Source organism: Cnephaeus nilssonii (assembly GCF_951640355.1).
Source record: "Cnephaeus nilssonii genome assembly, chromosome: 2".
NCBI classification, from domain to species: domain Eukaryota; kingdom Metazoa; phylum Chordata; class Mammalia; order Chiroptera; family Vespertilionidae; genus Cnephaeus; species Cnephaeus nilssonii.
In genome coordinates this window covers 71,512,900-71,537,595 of record NC_137073.1, presented here as the reverse complement: position 1 = coordinate 71,537,595, position 24,696 = coordinate 71,512,900, and the positions used below count along the sequence as shown (strand labels likewise).

At 43.0% G+C, this 24,696-nt stretch overlaps 1 protein-coding gene and 1 pseudogene across 3 annotated transcripts in view; one reads left to right on the top strand and one right to left on the bottom strand.

Annotated features, from left to right (window-relative positions):
- The window catches only part of RASGRF2 (Ras protein specific guanine nucleotide releasing factor 2), a gene marked incomplete at its 5' end in the record, with an annotated part of 181,093 nt that overhangs the window by 10,742 nt on the left and 145,655 nt on the right, over window positions 1-24,696 (top strand). The window lies entirely within an intron of this gene.
- LOC307109845 (splicing regulator SDE2-like) lies at window positions 10,004-10,922 on the bottom strand (annotated as a pseudogene). The gene has a single exon. The product of its transcript is annotated as a splicing regulator SDE2-like (transcript).

Below are 24,696 nucleotides of genomic sequence, written 5' to 3'. Positions count from 1 at the left end.
TTGGGTCTGAGGTGTTCCTTCCCCAGCACTGGGTGTTGCTCTTCCTCTAGAATTTTGGTGCATACATGTAATTTGCACCAAAAGACTTACACTCCCCCTCCCCCCTTTCACCTCATCACCCCTTGCTCGAACCTATACCTTTCATCTGGAAAGGTCAGGTGCAAGAGGGTCAAGGGCACTTTCCTAAAACTAAACCAGAATTAAACTTGAATCCCTGACACACCCTTTCAGTTATGCTGCCCCCCGGAGGGTGTGCCAACCAGGCTGGCCTGGGAGTGTTAAGAGAGAGAAAAGTGTATCATGCCCAGCAGTGGTAAAGACAGAATCTTCAATTTCAAAATGTATCTGTCTAATGCCCTGTAACCCTGCCCCACTTGGTCCTGATCATTACCCAGGAAGTGGCCAAGAAAGAATACCTGCATTTAGCGAACAAACTGCCTTACTAACGTATATGGACCAGGAGGGAATGAGGGAGAGACAGTTGGACAATCAGTCCATTGTTGAGTACACAGGTTAGTTCCAAGGGCCACCATGGTGTGGCTGGAAATAGGTAGCCAGTGACCTGAAGAAGGATCCGCAGTGGGGGGGCAGCACTGACAGCCCTGAAAGGGTTCCGAGGTCTTCTGCAGCCAATCTGCCAGGAGCAGGAAGGGGTTGACCCCTTGTGACTTGGTCTCTCCTCCTGTGAGACAAACGGGTCAACTTTAGTCAAAATCACAAGCCTGCGCTGCATGGTAGCCTCTGCATTAGACACAGAGTCAGGCTCCATCAGCAGCTTCATTCCAATTGGTTCCCATGGGCATCTACATGAACGTTCCAGACAGTTCAGTCAGCAGTCATGGTTTGTCCCCAGTTCATGTTTCCCAAGAAGAGCCAGTCCGTAGTTTTCCAGGTGGTAGACCAAACAGCTATGCCATTGGCAGTAGCCCCGAAGTCTCAATTTTGCCCCCTGACTGGATCAACTCCGTCTGCTTTTGCTTCTGCATAGCTGACTCAGAAGCTGAATACACACAGGACCCCAGCAGGTACGAGTGGGTTTCAGTTTAGCCAGACTCTCAGTGAATCAGGCCCAGACATTTAGGAAATCTCTGTGAATTGAGGGCCTCATTGAGTCGCTGGCTTGGCTTCAGGTAGCTGAGCAGATAAAGAACCCCGTAGAGGGATGATTGCTAATTTTTTTTTTTTTTTAATGTAAGGCTGAGATGCTGTTAAACACAGCCAGCAGTGTTCTAGAATATATTTTTCCATGTGACAAGCAAGGTTTGGCCCTTCCTACTTTATTAGTTCATGAGTCTGAGTTGATTCATTCTAAAATGGGAATATCTGGTTGGAGAGTTATGAGGTTTCTATGGGCCAGGTTCGACAAGGGCTTAGCAGTAAGCTAATAATTCCCTGCATATCTTGTAATTTTGTTTGAATGCTGGACAATGTCTATGAAAAATCAAAGAGATAATTTGATGCTCTACATGACGTTTTTTCTTCAGGGAGGATTTGCTTTTGCTTTCTTGCAGGTGTTAGCATGGGGTTATGTTATATTAATCAACTAGAGGCCTGGTGCACAAAATTCATACACTCAGCAGGGCAGGCGGTGTCCCTCAGCCCAGCCTGTGCCCTCTCACAGTCTGGGAGCCCCGAGATCGATTGCCCCAAATGGGGCTCTGTGATGGATCACCCCCACAGAGGGAGGCCCTGCCCACCGCCACAGTCCGCCAATTGGTGGCCTGGGCCTCCCTCTTTGGGTGATCATGGAGCCCCACCGATTGATCGCCCTGCAGGCTGGGTGATCTTGGAGCAATGGCCTGGCCTCCAACCAATCAGATTGCACTTGCATTGGCTGGCCTGGAGCCAGTGGGTGTCATAGTGTGGTAGTCCGGATGGTTGTTCTGCTGTTGGGCCATTCGGTCGATTTACATATTACACTTTCATTATTATAGATTAGAGGCCCGGTGCATGAAATTCGTGCACAGAGGGGGAGGGTCCCCTCAGCCCAGCATGCACCCTCTCCAATCCGGGAGCCCTTGGGGGATGTCCGACTGCCAGTTTAGGTCTGATCTGGCAGTTGGACATTCCTCTCACAATCCAGGACCACTGGCTCCTAACTGCTCACCTGCCTGCCTGCCTAATCGCACCTAACTGTCCCCCCTGCTGGCCTAGTCACCCACAACTGCCCCTCCTGTAGGCTTAGTTGCCCCCAACTGCCCGCCCCCTGCCAGCCTGGTTGCCCCCAACTGACCCCCCCCCCTCCCGCCAGCCTGGTTGCCCCACGCATCCTGCTGCTCAGTCATTTGGTCGCCTCTCACTAACCACCCTGCCACCTGGTCGCTCCATGCTAGCCTGCTGCTCGGTCATTTGGTTGCCTCTCACTAACACCCCTGCCGCCTGGTCGCCCCACACAGCCTGCTGCTTGGTCGTTTGGTCACCCCCCACTAATCCCCCTGCCGGCCTGGTTGCCCCATGCAGCCTGTTGCTCGGTTGTTTGTTCGCCCCTCACTAACCCCCTGCCAGCCTGGTCACCCCACACAGACTGTTCCGTCGTCCATTTGATTGTGGATGCAATGGTCACTTAGCCTTTTATATATATAGACTTTGGAATTGAACTGGTGAAAGCATTTTTAGGTACACAGTCTTTCTGTTCTGAGCCAAAGTATCTTTTTGTATTTGTTTTGTTAGCAATTTTCACCTGTTGTCTCTGGAATTGTGGAGTGAAAGGGTTGAACAGTAGCATCCTGTGATTGTAGCGCCTTGGCTGTAATTTCCTGCTGTGAACACTGTTATAAAAGTTCACTTTCAGCATGCCAGCTTGAGCTGAGACCATCCTCCTTCACACTCACCTGCCATGCCCCAGTCTTCTAGTGCTAAAGATGCAATGGCATTCCATCTGATTGAATGGTACAGAATGCCCAGTGTATTGATTCAAAGTTCTCGAGTTCAAGTTCTGGATCCATCATTAACAACTGTGGATTGTCAAGCTTAATCATTTTCTCATCAATAGGCACGATAATTCCTATGACATAAATAAAGTGGGAATGTTAAATGAATAATCTAAGTGAAAAGTGTTTTGTAGACCAAAATCCTACAAAAAATATTATTTTAAATACTTTACAATTACATTTTTTTCACTTAAATGAGGGTGGTTTAAATAGCAAATAAGTTGAAAGGTTGGTTACTACAGATGTGTATTCTGTTCATTTTTATGTTCCATTTTGAGAACCAGCTAACTTCTCTGCCCAGTTTGTAAAGCATCTTTACGAGTCCAAGTTTAAAAATTTTTATGGAGACTATTTAGTGGGTGACAAATTCCTGAAGAAATAGTTGGAAGATTACTTTTACTAACTGCAGGAAAATATTAAAAGAATAGACCAATGAGTGGGTTTTTCTTTGTCATTTAAATCCTTTCTGTTGTATAGGTCCCTCTGACTGTAATAAATATTAAATATATTAAAATGAGATTAATAGGGGATTTATTCAGAAGCAAAATGTAGCTGAATAGATTTTGTGCTTTAAAAGTTTAAATTTTTTTTTACAGAGAATGTTTAAAAAGTATACTGAAAAGTCAATAAATCCACAGCTTACTCATTTTTTTCCCTTTTGGTATAAACTGCCATGTTAATAGAACATTCTTTAAAGCAGGCTTTTAAAAATAAAAGCAATGTTTCTGGGGATCTAAGGTACAGTGTAGTGACTATAGTTAATACAAATTGCATCCTTAAAATTTGCTAGGAGAATAGATCTTAAATATTCTCTCTCTCTCTTTCACACACACACACACACACACACACACACACACACACACACACACAAAGGCAATAATGTGAAGTGATGGCTTTATTAACTAAATCTTATCAGATTAACCATTGAACAACCTATAGTGTATAAAATCATCATGTTCTTCATTAAACTTACATAATGTTATTTGTCAATTATATCTACATAAAGCTAAGGCAAAAATGGAAGTCAGTGAATGGATACAGGTAGTGTATATTTTTTGACTCCATGAGTTATATATAGATGTGACCGGTTGTTCTGGCACCATTGAACCCATGAAGATACCAGTCAGAATACCTGCATCTGTATTCCAGTTTCGTGAAAGAATAGTGGAGGCACTATGTAATTTCTTGCACATTTGGTAAGGGATTTATTCAGAAGCAAAATGTAACTAAATTGATTTTTAGGTGAAAAACAGAGCTTGTTTGTTTATACATGATTAAGTGTCAAGAACTAAAGTTTGAGATCTTGAACCTGTCCAGGTGTCTCAGACACTAACTTATGAACCCAAAGAGACATCTGCCTTAAGTAGTATGCAGCCTTCTAATTTTATGCAGTTGCAATGGAAATTAGAATAGAAATTATTATTAATATTTTAAAAGTAAATAATGATATGTGTATAATTCTGCATAGCTTTCAAATATTTTTGCCCATTTGATTGCTTAATAATTCTGTTACTTGTGTTTCTTTTGCAATTTCTCACTTTTTAAGACACATTATTAAAATGTAAATTATTCTCAAGAAAGGAGTAATGTTTATTGTGTAAAATTTTAAAATCTCAGAGAACTATAAAATAAGAAAATTAAAACCTGAAATCCTGTCACTCAGAGAAAACTATGTGTTGAATTGTTGAAGGATTTCCTTTAAGATTTTATTTTTTTCTGTGTATGCACATAATAAATATATACTTTTTAAAGGGGGACATACTTCAGGTCACATTGTATGTTGAGTTTTGGATCCTGATTTAAAAAATATATTTTTATTGATTTCAGAGAGGAAGGGAGGGAAGTGCTTCCCTTGAAAATCTACTTGGAAAGACGGTAGATATTACTGCCATCTGATCTTCACTGTGATTCGTGTTTATCTTTCCCAGGAGCCCCCTTGGTCCACAAGATCTTCGGTCACTAGAATTCAGGATGCTGCTTTTTCATACAACTACAACATTATCTACATTTTTTGGCAGTGGGTTTTCATATTCTTCCATTGTGGTTAGAGAATGGCAAATTTGAATGTTTGGTAATTTTAGCCTGTCCTTAAATTTGATAATGCTACCTTTTATGATTTAAAAAGACCAAAACAAAACAATTAAACCCTCCTGAGTTTGGATACTCATTCGTTCCTACCCTTAATGTTGCTAACAGCTGCCTTGCCTCCTTGGACTTACTGTCAACCTTTCCACTGAAATTTTGGCCACAATCAGAACTCCCGAAAGAATACCTCTGAACTTCTTACCCACTGTGGATTTCAATAAATGGGCTTTCTAGTTTTGATGTTAAAACAAAACATTTTTGCTGAAGATTATTTTAGGATCCTGGAAGGCAAGTTTGTTGGGAGACTGTCACTTTGAGTAAGGGAAGAAGGTCCATGGCTTTTCACCAGGCAGCCTTGCTGGCCAGCGAAGTGGGATGCTTCCAGAGAGTCCACTCGCCACATCCCCTCTGACCCCAGTCACCAAATTCTGCGGGATGGCTGCTAATGACATCCCAGTGAAATCCAGGCAGGCCTTTTCCAGATATTTTGTAATCTCTTTTGCACATTTGTCTGAAAGTCACTTAAAGTTTTGGAGCTATGTATTTATATATTGGCTGTGTTACTGTAGTCCCAATACACCATCACTAGTTACTTACGCAGTTGCTGTTAAGAAGTGAAAATCTTCCACTTTAGGTTTTATCAAGAATTGTTATTTTTAATAGTATTTGTCTTATCACTGCTTAATTGATACCACAGCATGGGTTCCAAGTTTTCCAGGACAATCTTGATTTAAAATATTCTTCTTAGTCCCCTAAGAGCATTTGGGTATTCAGGACATGGGGTCATGATTTGCTTTGGAAATTATAGTACCTGTACTTCCTGATAGGTTTGAAAAAATCACAAGGTGCTGGTTAGACTCTTAAATGGCATGTTCAGCAGTCCATGTGGTACAAGTGAGATGAAAAGAGACTTTCTTACAATGAGGGGCATTTGTTGTTGCTGAGGCTTGTGAATGCACGTGTGCGTGCGTGTGTGTGTGTGTGTGTGTGTGTGTGTGTGTGTGTGTTGTGGTGCTTTAGTAACTAACCTCCTGTTTAGAAGGTATCCCACACAATACTAAAAAGCACATTTTTAAAGTAAAGCATCTAGTTTCAGTGGGAAAATTGCAATGTATTAAATCTCTTTAGAGAGCAATTATGTATGAACAATGATATGTGTTCCAAAGGGAAGCAGGACGTTTGACCAGGGATGAATTCACTAACAGTGGAGCCCCACAGTGACATGGGCCATGCCTAAAATGGTAGGTCAGGTTGACTAGTAGTGGGGCTTTTCTGCCTCACCTCCCTGTGGTGGCTTTAGGAGGCCTTGATGTGCTTATACGCCAGACCCCCTTCATCAGCGTGCAGGCACTTCATTCCTCATGGATACAGTACACTAAGCAGGCTTTGAGCCTTTGCTGGAAAGCACTGTACTGAGGCGGATGAGAGAAGTTTAAGGTCTAATCTGTGCAGTCCTAAAAGTGCCTGTCTGTGGAGGAGATGAACTTGTGCGCTTGAAGGAGTTCTCTGACCATGTGTGAGGCCTAGCAAAGGCTGTGCATGTTCAGGGGAAAAGGACCTTTTTCTGACTTTGTGTCAGGGAGGGTTGCAGGAACATCCAAGGTGTTTATGCTTATACACGTTGGAATTTTAATTAAAAAGAACTTAAAATATCTCTAATAATTTTAAAAAATTTTGATTAGATGTTAAAAGGATTTTTTTAATACACTGGGTCAAATGACATGTATTATTAAAATTAATTTTACTTGTTTCTTTTCACTTTTTTTCTATGTAGCCACTAGCAAATTTAAAATTATATGTAGGATTTGCATTTGAGGCATACATTATTTTTCCATTGCACAATGCTGATTATAGTACAGCATCCAAAGTTTATTGCCCACAGCAGGCGTCCTCAAACTACGGCCCGCGGGCCACATGTGGGCGTTTTTGCCGTTTTGTTTTTTTACTTCAAAATAAGATATGTGCAGTGTGCATAGGAATTTGTTCATAGTTTTTTTTAAACTATAGTCCGGCCCTCCAACGGTCTGAGGGACAGTGAACTGGCCCCCTGTTTAAAAAGTTTGAGGACCCCTGGCCCACAGAGCTCTATTTTCAAGGAGCTTCTTGAATAAACCTAGCCGATTTTTCTTGGGGAACAGTTTAGCAAGCATGACAGAGCCCTACATATATTCTGAGAGTTTGTGTTTTGTTGACAGCTAAACTAAAGGTAGATGTAAACTCTTACCTTTAAATAACAACACATACTTTGTGTTTTTCAAATGCAGATATATTCTCATTATGTATGTTTTAAAATCTATGAGCTATATTTTTACTGTGATGTAAAAATCATGACTTTATCATGTCTACTCTGATTCAGCAAGTCCTCTTCCAGTGTTTTGTCCTAAGGATACAATTGGATGAATGTGTAAAAATGTGCATATAAGGATGCTCATTATAGCATTGCCTTTAATAATGAAAAGTTGGAAACAGCCCTGATGTCCAACTGTAATGTTGGATTACTTAAGTTGTGGAATATCTACACAATGATATTGCCAGTATAAATGATGACAATGAGTTATTAAAGAGTACTTATAGGCAATCAGAATATTAAAGAGAAATATATGAATTTATACTTCAAAAATTCTGAAAGTAAAACAAGTTCTAACTATTCATACTGATTCTCTGCAGATTTTAGGTTATTTTAATTTTCCTCATGGCTACTTATATGTTCTAAGTTTCTGTAATAGAATGTATATCTGATATAATTAATTAAAATAATTATTTGTCATTTAATAACTAAGTATGAAATAGCTTCTTGGAAATAAGAAAAGTTCAAAGTTCTAAGTGGACATATTTATGTGGCATGGGAATTCAAAAATAGAATTTACTGTGATATAATAAGAGATGTTAGATAAAAAACATTTTCCCTAGATTAGTTGCACATTGTAAACAAATGTTTCTAATAATAAGGTAAGTAGCCATTGGTAGGGAGTAAAGAAGTTTGTACGATCTAAAAAATGAAGTTCTTCTTATTTGAAAGGCTTCTGAGATCTACCCTGGGTTCTCCACGTTACCACAATTGTGATGGCCAGTGATGTTTTCCGCTAAAATAATTTCCTGAAATTTTTAAATGCTTCGTGGGTAGTTATTTTTAAGTGACCCAGTACAGGAAGGATGTGGAGCGGGTGGAGTACTATGGCAACTCCTGCCAGATAATGGAAAACTTGTTTGAAAGTGAACTAAGGCCACCAAAAGTAGTCTGAAGAGATTGCTATGTACAAAGCAAAGGCTTTTAAAAATATTTGATTTTTTAAAAAATTTATCTTTATTGTTGAAAGTTTTGCAAATGCCCCCTTTATTCCCCTCCCCAGTGACCCCCTCCCCCTATTCCCCCTTCCCTGCATTATTGTCTGTGTCCATGGGTTACGCATATAAGTTCTTTGGTTAATTTCTTCCCACCTCACCCCTCTCTGAAATAGGTCAGTCTATTGCATACTTCAATGTCTCTGGGTCTATTTCGTTTGTCAGTTTATTTTATTCATTAGATTCCAGATATAAGTGAGATTATGTGATACTTGTCTTTCTCTGACTGGTTTATTTCACTTAACATAATACTCCTTAGGTCCCTCTATGCTGTCTCAAAGGGTAAGAGATCCTTCTTTTTTATAGCTACATAGTATTTCATTGTGTAAATGTACCAGTATTTTTATCCATTCATCTACTGATGGGCACTTGGGCTGTTTCCAGATCTTAGCTATTGTAAATAACACTGTTATGAACATTGGGGTGCATATACTCTTTCTGATTGGTGTTTCAGGCTTCTTAGGAAATATTCCTAGAAGTGGGATCACTGGGTCAAATGACAGTTTCATTTTTAATTTTTTGAGAAAACTCCATGTTTTTCATAATTGTTGTACCAGTCTGCATTCCCACCAACAGTATACAAGGGTTCATTCCCACCAACAGTATACAAGGGTTCCTTTTTCTCCACATCCTTACAAGCACTTGTTGTTTGTTGATTTATTCATGATAGCCATTCTGGCAGCTGTGAGGTGGTGCCTCATTGTTGTTTTAATTTGCATCTCTGTGATGATTAGTGACATTGAACACTTTTTCATATATATCTTGGCCATTTGTATGTTCTCTTTGGAAAAGTGTCTAGTCAGGTCTTCTGCCCATTTTTTACTGGGTTGTTTGTCTTCGTTTTGTTGAGTTGCATGAGTTCTTTATTTATTTTGGAAATTAACCCCTTATCAGATGTACCATTGGCCAATTTGTTCTCCTATACTGTGGGTAAAGGCTATTTTTAAAAATAGCTTTCTATTTATAAAATTAAATTTGTTATATAAAAAAAACTTCTCACAAAAACGTTAGGTCCAGATGGTTACACACATTTTAAAAATTAATTGGGGGTGACACTGGTTAATAAGATTATATAGGTTTCAAGTGTACAATTCTATGACACATGATATGTATATTACATTGTATGCCCATCACCCAAAGTCAAATCATCTTCCCTCACCATATATTTGGCCCCCTTTACCCTTTACTGCACTTTACCTTACCTCTGGTAACCACCATACTGCTGTCGTCTGTGTCTATGAGTTTTAGTTCTATATCCCACATATGAGTGAAATCATGTGGTTCTTAGCTTTTATTGATTGACTTATTTTGCTTAGCATAATATTCTCAGGGTCTAACCAAGGAAATAACACAAATGGCAGTATTTCACCTTTCCTTATAGCTGAATAGTATTTCATATGAACCACATCTTCTTTATCCAATATTGAATCGAAGGACACTTTGGTTATCTCCATGTCTTGGCCACTGTGACACATTAATTCTATAAATGTAATAATGGAAAAGAGGGTAGTTGGAGTTGGGTTATAAAAAATCAGCTTTAATATCAATAGAAATAATGGCCAAGAGTCAACCTTACACAGGTTCTAAGTGCTAGACTAGAAAGAGATAGGAAATCAGTTTGGATGGAATTAATTTTTTCTTCCCTTTCAAAAGCTGGCAAATAGAGGTGGGTCCATTTGTCCTTTGCCAGTCCCCTGACAGAGGAGTCTTGCTGCCCACTTCTGGAGAGTGCCCCTGCATCAGCCCCAGGGCCATCAGTTCACACTTGAGCTTCTTCAGAACCATTTGTGTAACAGAGTTGAGTGCCAGTAAATCTATAGCTTCCTAACCAATAGTTGTGTTCCCCGACTGGCTCTCCTCCAGTTTGGCAGTGGGAATGTTTTCCCAGCTTCTCCTCAGCTGCCTTGGCAGCTCTTTCCCCATCAGTCATTCCTTTTGCCTCCTTCTCCTTACTCAGTCCAGACCTGGCTTCTTCCTTTTCTATGGGACCTCTACTCTCTGCCTCCTTTTTCTCCTGGGTTTTCTGTTTCTGTAGCCCCACCTTCCTTTCCACCCACTCCTGGGTAGATGTCGCTCCCAGGTGAGTACACGAGTGTTCTGAAATATCATTTCCAGAGTCAGTCACAGGGCTCTGTAGTTTTTTTGGTGAGCCGGAGTCTGTACTCAATGCTCTTGTCCTCTGAGAACTACTGGGAAATTTGACTGCCTTTTCCATGCCACTTTTTTGAACAGGAAAGCTCATTGCTGAAGTACTAGGTCCTTCTTCACTGTCATCCTCTGAGCTGTCAGAGCCTGCCCCCTCCACTTCTCTAGTCCTTCCATGCATTTTCTTTTCACTGCACTGGATCCTCCTTCTGTTTTTGATTTGTTAGGCCCCTTCCCAGTCTTTCCAGTTTCTGCAATACCATCTTGCTGGGGGAAGCCTGCATACCTTGAGGACAAATTCCCCCAGATGCTCGGCCACCTCGTTGCGCTGCAAGGTTGGTGAAGCAGTGCCTGGGGTCTGTGAGCTTCTGTTCCTTTCACAGCTTCTCCCTCAGCTTGTTGTTTTATCCATTCAGCCATTGCTTTCCCATCATTGACATCTCATAGTTTCCTTCCACTGAGATCCCAGCAAGCTTCCTGATTGGTTGTCTTAATCTGAGCACCCAGTGCTCAGAATACTCCTCTTCCCAAATCTCCTTTTCTACCACAAAGTCTGGGCTCTAAACTATAAACAGCTCCATGCTGCACTGTGTCATTGGTGTTAGTGAGTGATCCATTGCATTTCACAAAAAGCATCCCACTGGAACATGCCAGTCTTGGCAGTGGCAGTGGGTGTACCCGAAGCTGGGGCAGGAATCCACACCAGTGCTGCATCTCTGCCATCTCACCTAGACCCAGAAGCTGAGATGCCCTGTGTCAAAGCAAAGGTTTTATTGTGTTAGGTAAATACAGAGTGTGTGCTTCATCTCAATAGGTCTTTGGATATTCTTTGACATTTTGTTTATTTTCATGATAAAATTCAATGCTAAAAATGAGTTTAATAGTTAAAACTTGGAAAAAGAAAATGACTTTCACCATAAGTAGTCAATAGGTAAGCCCCAGCTAGCAAACAGAGCTCTACAAATGGGATTTACCTTTAACATTAACCATGTTAAACATTTCAGAGACTCAACTACATTTTCTATCCCTGAAATTATACATTTTAGACATTTTATAGTTGCAGCTAAGGAAATTTCACTGGCAATATGTATATCATTTAAAAATTGATGACCGGTTTGGCTAAGTGGATAGAGCGTCGGCCTGTGGACTGAAGGGTCCCGGGTTCGATTCTGGTCAAGGGCATGTACCTTGGTTGCGGGCACATCCCCAGTGGGTGGTGTGCAGGAGGCAGCTGATCGATGTTTCTCTCTCATCGATGTTTCTAGCTCTCTATCCCTCTCCCTTCCTCTCTGTAAAAAAAATCAATAAAATATATTTTAAAAAATTGCTGACAGGTCCTTTAGATTATTACGACACTAATGGAGTCAAATATTACCTTTTCATCCCAATCAGGTAGTTTGTAATTCTTCTCTGTGCACCTTCCGCCTCATACACACCTCTTACAGCATTGAGATTGTGGTTATTATCTGTGTATCCATCTGTCTTCTATTAAACTCTGAGCTTCTTGGCCACCCGAACTGTGTCTGTCTTGCTTTTGTATCCATGACGACCAGTAGCAGACATGTAGTTAGTGCCTAGTAGATGTTATTGAAAGAAGCAAAATAGGAGAGGAGTGCTTTGGGTGGTAAAGTTACCAATTAGGCCCCGTGTTCAAAAGACAGTAGTCTGAATTGCTCCATGAGGATGCTCTTGGGACACAAGAAAGATCCAACACTCTCTTAGGAGTTTAAGCTACATTTTGCAGGGAGAAATCTGTTAGTATTTGTTAAAGTCTATCCTTTTATCTCACTCCTCTCTACTTGAGTTCAGACCATCTTACCTCAGTTGAACTTCTAGGTGACCTCCAGACCTCCTCCTTTCCAACCCATTCTCTGCATTGCCATCATACCTATCTCTCTATATGATATGAGTATAGCCATATTATTTCCGGCTTCATGTCTATTACTGGCTCCTTGTAACTGCTAGGTAATCCCACCCTCTTTGCAGGACACTGGAGCCCTCTGAGATCTGGCCCATTTATTTCCACTCTCCCCATATCTGAGCCCCACTCATGCCACTCAGAGGTAGTCATCGTTCTTTAACAGGTCACACGCTTTGCTTTTTTTCTCTGCTTAAAATGCTCTCCAGCTTCATGTATCTATCAGATCAGCTCCTCTTCTATAGAAGACCAGCTTTCTGACCCCTTCTGGTGGTCCCTGTCCAGTGCTTATAAAATCTCTGATATACAATGACCTTCTGTATTTGTCTTTTTCTTGACATCTACTTCTTCAATTAGATGCTCAAGAAATGGAAATTCCCATTTACCAAGTGCCAACTTTGTGCCAGGCATTGTGTAGACTTGGTTCCCACTGGATGAAAAACCCTTGGGGGTAGCAACAACTGCTCACCCGGGGCTGAACATTAAGTCGGGCAGGGGTTTTCTTTATCTCTTTAAAACAAAAAGGCAAGGAACCTAAGTCATTTGAAGTCAAACACATTTTATTCCAGCTTCACACAAAGACAGTTTTTGGAAATAAGTGGGTGGTGGGTGAATGTGTAGTGATATTGCTCGTTGACTCTGTTTGTTTTTGAGCAAATCATTCTACGCTGGTGGGAGGCAGATCAGGGAGGAAACACAGAAAGATGGTTTCCACTTAACACTCAGAAGGTTGCCTTGGAACATGGAGAGGAAAGAGAATAAAGCCAGAACAGTGAGAGTTGTAAGTGTAAAATGTATTCTTGATTAAAGGAAAAGCATGGTGAAAAAGCTCATCACAGTTTCATGCGACATGAAATACTTCATGACATACATTCTGTTCTCCAACTGCCACCTCCCATCTTTCCTGTTACTTCTTGACTGTTTTTTTTTTTTTTGTTTTTGTTTTAATCATGGTGTGAAATTCTCTTCTCCTCTCATTCTGCCACTCCAGGCAGTATTTCCTTAGGAAGCTATGTTAGGGTCACCTCCACAGCACTTCCTGTTATATCTGTCATCTTCCTCTTTATTTCAGTCATATCATATCATCACCTCTACTTAGAAGTAGCTTTGAAATAAATGTATATTAAGTTTATATTTTTGTGTCTTTAATTAGTCTGTAAGGTCCCTTTAGCCAAGGAACATATTTTTCTTTTAAATTACTTGGAGTTCTTAGTAACATTCTATGAAGGTTGCTGTCAAATGTTAGAGACTTGCTGAATTAAGTCAGTTTTAAATGTTTAAAATCTTAGTTAATGTATATATAGTCTAGGCACTGATGTATCCATTTATTCAATAGCAACTGAGAGAGGAACATGCTGCCTGGCTTCAGATACTGATTTTGCTAGATATTATCATTCTAACCTTTCTGTGCTTCGGTTTTTCATCTCTTAATGAGGCTAAAATAACATCTAGCTCATAGATGCAGCTATAACTGTGCTGAGAGAAGGCATATGTAAAATGTTTGACAATGTCTGGCACATAATAAGGGCTTGATAAATATTAACCATTGTGTGTACTTTCTACATGAAAACAAAAAATAAAACATAATAACATGTAGTTTGTGCATATATATGTGTGTGTATATATATATATATATATATATATATATATATATCCTATGATTATGAAATTGACTTATTGCAGGCATTTAAAAATTAAGGGACATGGGGGGAGAGGGCATGTATGGGTGTGGGGTGGGGGGGTAATGGTAAGATATGTACACATATAATACCTCAATAAAAAAATATATATAAAAAAATTAAGGGACAATAATAGTGAATTAGGAAGTTGAACATTATTGCTGTTATTTTTTAAAAGAAAAAAACCTCATTTTTTGTGTGTTTTGATACTCAAAATCAGATTAAGGCACTCAAAATCGGATTAAGTCTGCTGTGTAAATTTTAGTCTAAGGATGCCAGATGTTAAAAGAATTGAGCAAAAACATACTTATGGAAATGTTTTCCATGATTTTTCTCATTTCTGTGCAACCATTTTTAGTTTGGACATTGTACTGTAGTGGGGGTTCCATAAAGACTCCTCTGTGTGAAATTCTGTGTTGGAGCAACCTTTATCATTGGAACAACTAATAATGTTGCTGCAGTTTGGAGCTATTACTGTAGAGTGGTGACAAAATGTTTTCATAAAGTGCCCCATCGTGTTAGCAAATGAGAACTGCAGGGTGGAGGTGGAGCGTGAGCCGCGCAGTTACCCTGCGCCCCGCACATGCTGAAATAGCTCCATTGTGGAAGCACGGGCTTTCCTGGGGCCTTGCATTTGGAAATGTATTCCACGACTGCCAGCATACTACAGTGTAGTTCTACTGTAGTTAATCATGCCATTGGTCAATTTGTAAAACTCAATGCAATCATATTGTGGTAAAATGCAATTACATAAGAGTTATAATGAGATGAGGGGTGGATATGTCCTCTGGGAACTATTCCTTCACTTCTAGAATACTATTCTTTGTCTGGATTGTTTATTGGATTCTGAGATTCTTATGCTTATGTAGTCTCCCTTCCTCTTCTCTCCCACCCTACCCTGGAGGCTGCCAAAGTGGAGAGGGCACATTGGTTTTGTAGACAAACGGTGCAGACGTGTATGTTGGGGGGTGAGCGGGAGCTATGTCCGCTGGAGAAAGGAGGGCCATTATTTTGAGCACGCAGGTGCCTTCTGTTTGCTAACCACAGTCCTCCTTCGCCCCAAGGAAAGGCCCTTTAGTCATTTGACTGCCAGAGGGGTGTTTCTGCCCGGCTGGAGCTCCGTTTTCCAGAGTACACAAAGGCACACTATGTTGTCTAGTAGTGGCTTGATTTCCAGGTTCTGTGGGAAATATGTGCGCTCCCTCACAGCCACATGACCAACCCAGAGTGGATTCCTGGAGCCCCGAGGATCCTCCTGACACTCCTGGGGTCTTGTTGTCCCTGGAAGCAGTGGGGAAGGATCTCCGACAAGAGCAGGCAGGACCTCCATTCTGAGCCCAAGGACTTCTGAGGTGTAGGCTTCCTGTCTGCTGGGGCCCTTTTCTCTTCTCTAGCCGGCTTGCACGAGGAGCTCTGGGTGGTAGTGGCCTGCTTTATTGAGCAGGGTGTGGGTCCAGGTGAAAGCCTCGTGGGGGCTGGGATAGGGGCTGGGACCTGTCAGGGTGGTGGCCCTGCAGCCAGTTACAGGGCCTGCACTTGTCATGTCCCCCAGAACCCCACAGTTTAAGCTCTGAGCACCCAGGCACTCTGGGTCTGTGTGTTGTTGGCCCTTTCTACTGCCCTACCAGGTTTTTCCTTCTATGGGTCGACTTGCTGGCTGACTGATATGCCCTCATTCTGGTGGTTTTTAACCTTTATTCTGTAGGAATTTCTTGGTATGACTCTAGAAAAGAGCAGGTGCAAATTGTCATCATGCATTAAAAGTGCAGACTTCTTAGTACACGGAGGTTCACACAGGGGGAGCTGCGTTAGCTCAGGTTAGTGATGGTAATTTTGTGGGTCAGAGGGTTTGTAAATTAGACTAGAGCAGGAAAGTTATTCGCCTCCAGGAATGTCAAAACCTCAATTTCACTTTACTCTAGAGTTCTGAGACCCCTTGTTTCTACCAGTACCTCCTAATTATAAGTTCACTGGTAGAATCTCAGAATTTTAGGGGCCTTTAGAGCAGCAAGGCTTCTAAACCTTACAAAGGTCTGCAAATCTCCCTGGGGCCTTGGCAAATGCAGACTGTGATTCAGTATGTCTGAGACTGTGCATTTCTAACAAGTTCAAGAAGACCTATGAGGCATTCTGGCTCAGTAGGACCTTTTTCACTTTTTTCCAGTTTTACCTCAAAGTACTACCTTTATTTTGTCTTGTTTTACTTTATTAATAGAGATGTTTCTGGCATTCCTATATATACATTGATTTCAGAGAGGAAGGGAGAGGGAGAGAGAGATAGAAACATCAATGATGAGAGAGAATCATTGATTGGCTGCTGCATGCACATCCCCTATTGGGGATAGAACCCCAAAATGGGCAGGTGCCCTTGACTGGAATCAAACCTGGGACCCTTCAGTCCACAGGCTGACACTCTATTCATTGAGCCAAACCTGCTAGGGCTGGTGTGCCTACTTGCTTTTATATCTCTGAGATGTATATTGATATATATTTAAAGAATCTTCTCAACTATTGAATGTGTACCTAAGATAACATATATGAAAGAAAAATAGTTGCTTTTACTAAAAAAAATGTTTTCCTTTTGAAATTATATAAACATGTTCAAATTTTACAGAAATATTTTGAGTAGCTGCAGTTTGTGCAGATACATTACCAGGGGAGGTGTCTTTTAACCCAACAACATCATTACAAATCCTGGAGTCAGAAGGCCCCTAGATAAGAAGGTGCTGCCGTGGGTAAATTTAACAGGCTGGTGGCCCTATATACAGGGAGTGATTTTTTGGGTGGGATGTGGGATGTCCTGGCAAGAAATTCCCATTAGGATGGTCATACTGTAGACGATCTTCCATATCAGTACCTGCCACATCACTTCCCAACCTTTCTGGTCCTGTCACACCCCTTCCCTAACTCCTATCCGGGACCAGAAAAGTCTCATTGCCATTAACACAGAGAATAGCACTCCTTTTTGTCTTTTAAAGTCCAGAATTTTTTAAAATTTTATTTCTCATCTGAGGATATGTTTATTGATGAGAGAGAGGGAGGGAGGGAGAGAGAGAGAGAGAGAGAGAGAGAGAGAGAGAGAGAGAGAGAGAGAAATATTGATCGGTTGCCTCTTATATAAGCCCCAACCAGGAATCAAACCCACAACCTCTTATTGTATAGGGCAGTGATGGGCAACCTTTTGAGCTTGGTGTGTCAAACTTCGCCAAAAAACTGAGCATAACTCGGGTAGTGTGTCACTTTGAGGAAAAAACTAACTCCAAGACTCTAGTCGCAAATGTTTCATCCTCAGGAGCAGCAAATGTTTCATCCTCGGCATGCGGCCGCGTGTCATCAGAAATGGCTATGCGTGTCAGTGCTGACACGCGTGTCATAGGTTCGCCATCACTGGTATAGGGCAATGCTACAACCAAGTTAGCCACCTGGGCAGGGTGAGAATAACACTCTTTGCACACATAGCGTACACACACATAATGAGGCAGAGGGGGAGAGAGAGAGACAGAGAGACAGAGAGACCTAGCCCATGCTGTCCTTGGGGGACCCTGCCTCTCAATCCCACTCAGGAGCATTGGGGCCTTCACTGCCTATCAGAGACACATCACAGGGACTTGAGTTTCTTAAGGGTTTCCGCAAGTTTACCCAATATAGTGTTACTAGAGGCCTGGTACATGAAATTCGTGCACGGGAGGAGGGGGGGGGCGCTCAGCCGGACCTGTATCCTCTCCAATCTGGGAGCCCTTGGGAGATGTCCAACTGCCAGTTTAGGCTCGATCCCGCAGTTGGACATCCCTCTTGGAATCTGGGACCTCAGGCTCCTAACCACTCACCTGCCTGTGTGCCCTAACCACTCTGCCTGCCTGCCTGATCCCCCTAACTGCCCTCCCCTGCTGGCCTGGTCACCCCTATTAACTTTTTTTTTTAAAAGTCTTATCCCCTTCACACACAATTGTATTTGACTTCCTTATTGGCTTCTCCCTCTCACACAATTTTTCTCTCTCCTTTATGTAACACTTTTTCCTACTGATTCATCATTTATAAGCTTTTCTTTCCTCCTTATTTCCTACTTCTGTTCCATCATCCTTCTTCCCATCTTTCTCCTCCCCTCCCTTCCTCCCCACATTCCTTCTTTCCTTTATCTTTACCCCTGCCCTCCCTCCCCTTTTCCTTCCTTCCCACCTTAATTTTTTTCTTCACTTCCTCCCTCGGACCTGCTTTGCTCCCTCCCCCATTTCTTCCTTCTTCCCATTCTCCTTTTAAGCTCTACCAGCTCCCCTTTAAAACTTTTCTTCCCTCCCTCTTTCTCTCTCATCCTACCTTTCCCATACATTCTTCTATACTTACTTCCACTGTTTTAATATCTATCTATCTACCTGCCTAATTATTCACTATCATTTATCTTTTTTCTTTTCTGACTCCGACTTTTAAAATCTGTCCCCAGTACACAACTATACTTGATTTTCATTATAGCTCCTACAGTTCACTCCTACATCCTCTTTCCTTCTTTAACTCTGCTCTCTACTGATTCCTTTATAAAGTTCTTCCCTCCCTCCCTCCCTCCCTCCCTCCCTCCCTCCCTCCCTCCCTCCCTTCTTAAAGCTTCCATTGGGGGGGGGGCATTAACCCCCAGCCCAGGGCTCAGCCCCAGCCAGGTGTTCATCGCCCACCCCCCCTCCCTGGCCTCCCCACCGCCATCCTGCTCCCATTCCCTGCCCGGGACGCCGGGCCCAGTGAGGGTGGCTGAGGTCCCCACAGCCGGGTGCTGCTGCTGCTGCCACAAAGCAGGAGCGCCTCCGCCCAGAAAGCCTTGGACTGTCCACCACTCCATCCCGGACCCGTGGGCGCCTCCCAGCTAACGGCCCATGCTGGGGGCCCCCACTCTCCTCCCGCGTCTGGGCGGGGCTCCTGCCCCCCGCCCCCCCCTGCCCCCCAGTTGCCACCCCCTCCCACCTGCAGCCCTGCGTTTCCTTCCCTTTTCCATTCCTGCATCTTTTTCTTGTTCCCTTTCTGTTTCTGTTTCTCCTCTTGGCCTATTTGCATGCAAGCCTGCCTTCCTCTCCCTCTCGTTTCTTATCCCCTCCTATCCTATCCTATCCTACCCCAGGCCTTGCAGCTGCCTGAGCAGAGGGCAGGACACAGCCTGCTGATCTGGTCGTGATGTGACGCTGTAACAGATAATTTGAATATTTCTCTATTATTAGTATGGATATCTGTTATACTTTTTTTCTGGTGAATAAAGTGAAAACTAGTGTTCTAATTTGCAGAGGAGAATTAGATGGAGGTGCAGCCAGAGTCTTACCTGTGAAAGAGAGGAAATTTAACAAATAGGAAGGAATTGGTAGGATAATCTTAGGGTAAGGTGTAAAGGTTATCATCCTAAGTTTGGTTTCTTTATGGTTTTAATGGAGTTTTAAAATATAGATTAAGCTTCATGGGGGAATATACATGTCACTTTTTTCAGCCATTTTTGAAAGTTTGTTACTCTTGCCTCATTTCAAAAAGGATTTGGTACAGCCTGTCTTGGTCTGTTTGTGCTTCTGTATAACAAATACCATAGCCAGGGTGGCTTATGAACAACAGAAATTTATTTCTTACACCTCTGAGGACAGGAGGTCCAAGATCAAGGCGCCAGCTGATTCACTGTCTGGTCTGGAGATCAAATTCCTGGTTCGTAGATGCCATCTGCCAGTGTCCTCACTTGTCAGAAGGGGAGAGGGAGCAACCTGGGATCTCTCACTGGCACTAATCCCTTTCATGAGGCTGCACCCTCATGATCTAATCACCCCGAAGACCCCACCTCCAACTACCATCGCTCTGGGGATTAGGTCTCATCATATGAATATTTTGGGGACATAAACATTCAGCCTATCGCACAGCCCACAAAAATAATAAAATAAATATATGAAAAGGTGGGGTGGAAAGAAAAGAAGCTAGGGGTGGAGTCAGCACACAAAACATCTTCTAGAAGATGCTATTCACTTGTTAGGAGTGAGCTACACATTTGGCTGGGAGTGTCCAGGCTCCCTGACCAGTGGTAGGATCCATGGAGGCCCGAAGATTAAGGTGAAGCAGTTTTCCCGGTGCCTAGACTTGGAAAAAAACACACCTCCTAAAGAGAATACAGTATGTGTAGTGAACTACACTCTGAGCTACATTCCTCAAATAGATGGTAGACTGCTTTGTGGGGCTATTTTTCAAAAGGTCCTGGGATATAGGCTGATGGCATGTGTATGCATAATTTAGTGAAGACCTTTTTGCAAGGGCCCCTAATAATGAAGTCTAAGTATATAGCTCTCTGACTGCCTCCGGGAATAAAATTACACCATCTGCAGGAACGGAGGGGCCCTTTAGCCATTATGCAGTCTTCTATATGTATTATTTTGTCCAACTGAGCTATCATTTGAAATATGTTAAATTCAGTTGCTTAAAAAAGGAAGAAAATTTGTGACCAAAGCTCTCTAGCAGAAAGTCATCAACTTTAATTTTAGGGAAAGTATATACAAAATAGATTAAATACCGTGGCTGCTACTGATCATTCAGTTCCCTAATTTGTATACTTAGAGCAGTGATGGGCAACCTTTTGAGCTTGGTGTGTCAAACTTCGCCAAAAAACTGAGCATAACTCGGGTAGTGTGTCACTTAGAGGAAAAAAACATTATTTCGCAAATGTTTCATCCTCAGGAGCAGCAAATATTTCATCCTCAGGAGCAGCAAATGTTTCATCCTGGGCATGCGGCCGCGTGTCATCAGAAATGGCTACGCGTGTCAGTGCTGACACGCGTGTCATAGGTTCGCCATCACTGACTTAGAGGGTTTTAGTACTAGTGTATCCTCAAGGTCCCTTTTGTCATTAAAGTCTTCTGTATTAGCCAAAGTCTTGGAAGGTAAGGACTGATATTCTCAGGCTGAACAATTGAGGTGCCTTCAATAAAGAGACTATTTATAATGGTGATGGCAGGGTTTTGGGAAACCAAAAAGCCTAGTGCACTGTCCAGGCTGGTGATAGCATCTAGGGCTGAAGTCATGAGGGCGGGAAGTGGCTACAGAAAGGGAAGAGATTAGCTTTAGGGAATTGTCTATTTGACAGAGATTGTAGAGGATACTACCCGATCTGGTAGGTAGTTGAGCTGGAGAATGACTACCTCAATGTTCCTCTTTCTCCCTCCTACCTCCTGATGGTGGCGCCCATGGGCCACACCCAGTAGAAAGCCAGAGGGTTTGCACACACCTCAGCTTCCAGGAGCACAGAGCAGGGTGAAGAAGAGAGTGTGTGTTGGGGGATGAAGGGAAGACCTTTCCCTAACTTCATGTTCCTAAACAAACCCTATGAGTTTTTTTCTCAAGGTAAAAAAAGTCTGTCTTCCTGTTAGCTTCATGAGAAACCTGATCTCTGGTTTATTGCTGTAGTTTCAGGGCCTCACACGGGTCCTGGTCTACAGTAGGGTTCAGTGAATAAGGGGCTGCTGGGCAGCGAGGCACACCTTGGGAAGCGGTGGTGAGCAAGTGGCAGCGATCAGCTTGCCGTGCTGAGGAAATACAACAGAAATGGTGAGCTGACAGCGTGGCCAGGTTTCTGCACGTCTTTGTTGTCCAGTCCTAATGACATCTATATGAGAATAGTTTTCAGACTGCAGAACAAAAATAAAACCTCCCGAAGGCAGTACATTTTCATTATAGTGTTGGAGAAAACACATTTTCTGTCTGTATATCTCACAGATGAATGACAAGATGGCATTGTGGCTTTGCCTATGTGACAGTCTCTATTGTGAAGAACCACCCTCTTACCTTGTATTCACTGACATGATAGCTTGAAGCAAAATCAGCCAAGCTGCAAAAAAAAAAAAAAAAAAAAAAAAAAAAGGTGTAATTTGAAATAAAATATGGGAATATACTCTCTTGAGGGAATTATAGTGGATTTCCCCCCAGCTTCTCAAACAATTAGTACATTTTTTCAAAAAGTTCGATTGGAGTATATTTATCTATCTATCTATCTATCCTACCTAATAATAGATAAATATGCAAATTGACCGTACCTTCGCTATGCCCACGATTGGCCAGGAGGCGCGGTGGGGCGGGACTCGGGGTGGCCGGGGTGGCCGATTGGGCCGGCGGGATGCTGAGCTCGTGTTGCCAGCGGCGGTGCGAGCTCAGCGTCTGCGCCATGGCTGTGCTGCAGCACAGAAGGGGCCTCTGGGGCAGCGAGCTCACATCCCGCCGTGGACCATCAAAAGCGGGGGAGCTGGGTGCCTGTCCGCTGGTGCACCAGGCCTTTCAGAAGCCTCCGGTGCAGTGGAGGCTTCTGAAAGGCCTGGTGCTGGAGCGGACAGGCACCCAGCTCTCCTGCGATTGAAAGCAAAAGCGTGGGAGCTGGGTGCCTGTCCGCTCAGGCACCAGGCCTTTCAGAAGCCTCCGCCATGCCAGAGGCTTCTGAAAGGCCTGGTGCACCAGTGGACAGGTACCCAGCTCTCCCGTGATCGAAAGCAAAAGCGTGTAGGGGACCCTACACGTGCATGATTTAATCATGCACTGGGCCTCTAGTATATATATAAACGCCTAAGCGACTGTCTGACTGTCCAATCCTCTGACCATCCAACCATCTGACTGTCCGGTAGCTATGACACTCACTGACCACCAGGGGGCAGATGCTCAACGCAGGAGCGGAAACCACAGGCATGGAAACATGGAACAGACTGATGAATCTCAGAGGGAAGGGGGTGGGAGGAGGGTGGGAAGAGATTAACCAAAGATCTTACATGCATACTAGAGGCCCAGTGCATGAAATTCATGCATGGGTGGGGTCCCTAGGCCTGGCCAGGATCAGGGCTGAGGAGGCGACAGTCACCAGGTTGGGCACGGAAGGAATGGATGCTGGACACCAATGCCACCATCGTCAGCATCCTGCCACTGAGCAGTTCCCTGCCTCCCCCTCTCCTCCTTCCCTTGCTGCTGTGCTGCCACTGCTGTGGGCAGGCAGTGGGCCAATTGGGGCTGCCGGCTGGGAGGAGGGACAGGGCACAGGAGGTTGGCCACCAACCCCTAGGAGGGAGCTGGCCCTCAGCCCCCCTGGGAAAGGGGCCATGTCCGCCACCACCCAGCCCAGGGCCTGGCCCTGATCTGGTGATCGGGGCCTGCTGGCTGAGGGGTAGGGACCACAGGAGGTTGGCTGGCCAGGGGAAGGTGGGCTGTGGGAGTGCACTGACCACCAGGGGGCAGCTCCTGCATTGAGCATCTGCCCCCTGGTGGTCAGTGCACGTCATAGCGACCGGTTGTTCCAGTTGTTCTGGTCATTCCAATTGTTCCAGTCTCAGGCTTTTTTACATATAGACTAGAGGCCCGGTGCATGGATTCATGCCCCGGTGGGGTCCCTCGGCCTGGCCTACGGGGATCTGGCTGAAACTGGCTCTCTGACATCCCCTGAGGGGTTCCGGATTGCAAGAGGGTGCAGGCTAGGCCGAGGGACCCCCACCAGTGCATGGATCCATGCACCGGGCCTCTAGTCTACAATAAAATCCATCCATTTAAAATATACATTTCCATGAATTTGGACACATACATACAATTGTGTAATCACCACCATAATAAGAATATAGGATATTTTTATCACCTACCAAAATTGACTTGGGCTCCTTTGTGGTAGATCCCCAATCGAACTTCCTGCCCCAGGCAATCTCTAATCTGATTATTGTCACTGTAGCTTTGCCCATTGTAGAATTTTATATAAACTGAACCATATATAGAGTACAGTCTTTAACTTTAGAATCTGCTTTTCAATTTCTACAAAATCTTCTGGGGTTTTATTGTATATTTGTGTTTATATGTTCACACAAATGAACAATATTTATGGTAAAAATGATCTGTGTAGTAGTACAAAAGGGTTTAAAATGAAACTACAAGTCTACCACCTACTCATTCTCTTTTCTAATCCCACTTCTCAGAGCCAACAGCATTTAATTGTCTTTCCCTTTAGTTCTTCTGGAGATTTTAATTAATATACAAAGCACTGTTTCTTGACAGTATTTATTGACATCGTGCAGTGAGAGGTGATGATTTTTCTCATTATATTACCTACTCTTACACCTCCCTTCCCCTCTTCCCACTAGTTATTAACCAAATCACTATTTTTATTTCCTCTATTGCTTACCTTTGAACCTTGAGTGCTTATTCTTGATTTTATACCTTAAATTAAACTAGCATGTTGAAGAAAATAATTACAATTACTGGACTCAATAGACCAGTGGTCGGCAAGCTGCGGCTCACGAGCCACATGCGGCTCTTTGGCCCCTTGAGAGTGGCTCTTCCACAAAATACCATGTGCGGGCGCACAAGTACAGTGCGATTGAAACTTCCTGGCCCATGCGCAGAAGTCGGTTTTCGGCTCTCAAAAGAAATTTCAATCGTTGTACTATTGATATTTGGCTCTGTTGACTAATGAGTTTGCCGACCACTGCAATAGACTATTTTGTAGGTAAAATAACTATAATAAATCATAAATTTCAGGATGACCATATTGTAAAACAGCTCAATTAGACCTCTGAGGTTAAAAATGTAATTTTTGTTAACATAACAAAGAAAATTCAGAAGGCAATTAAAGTAGATTTGA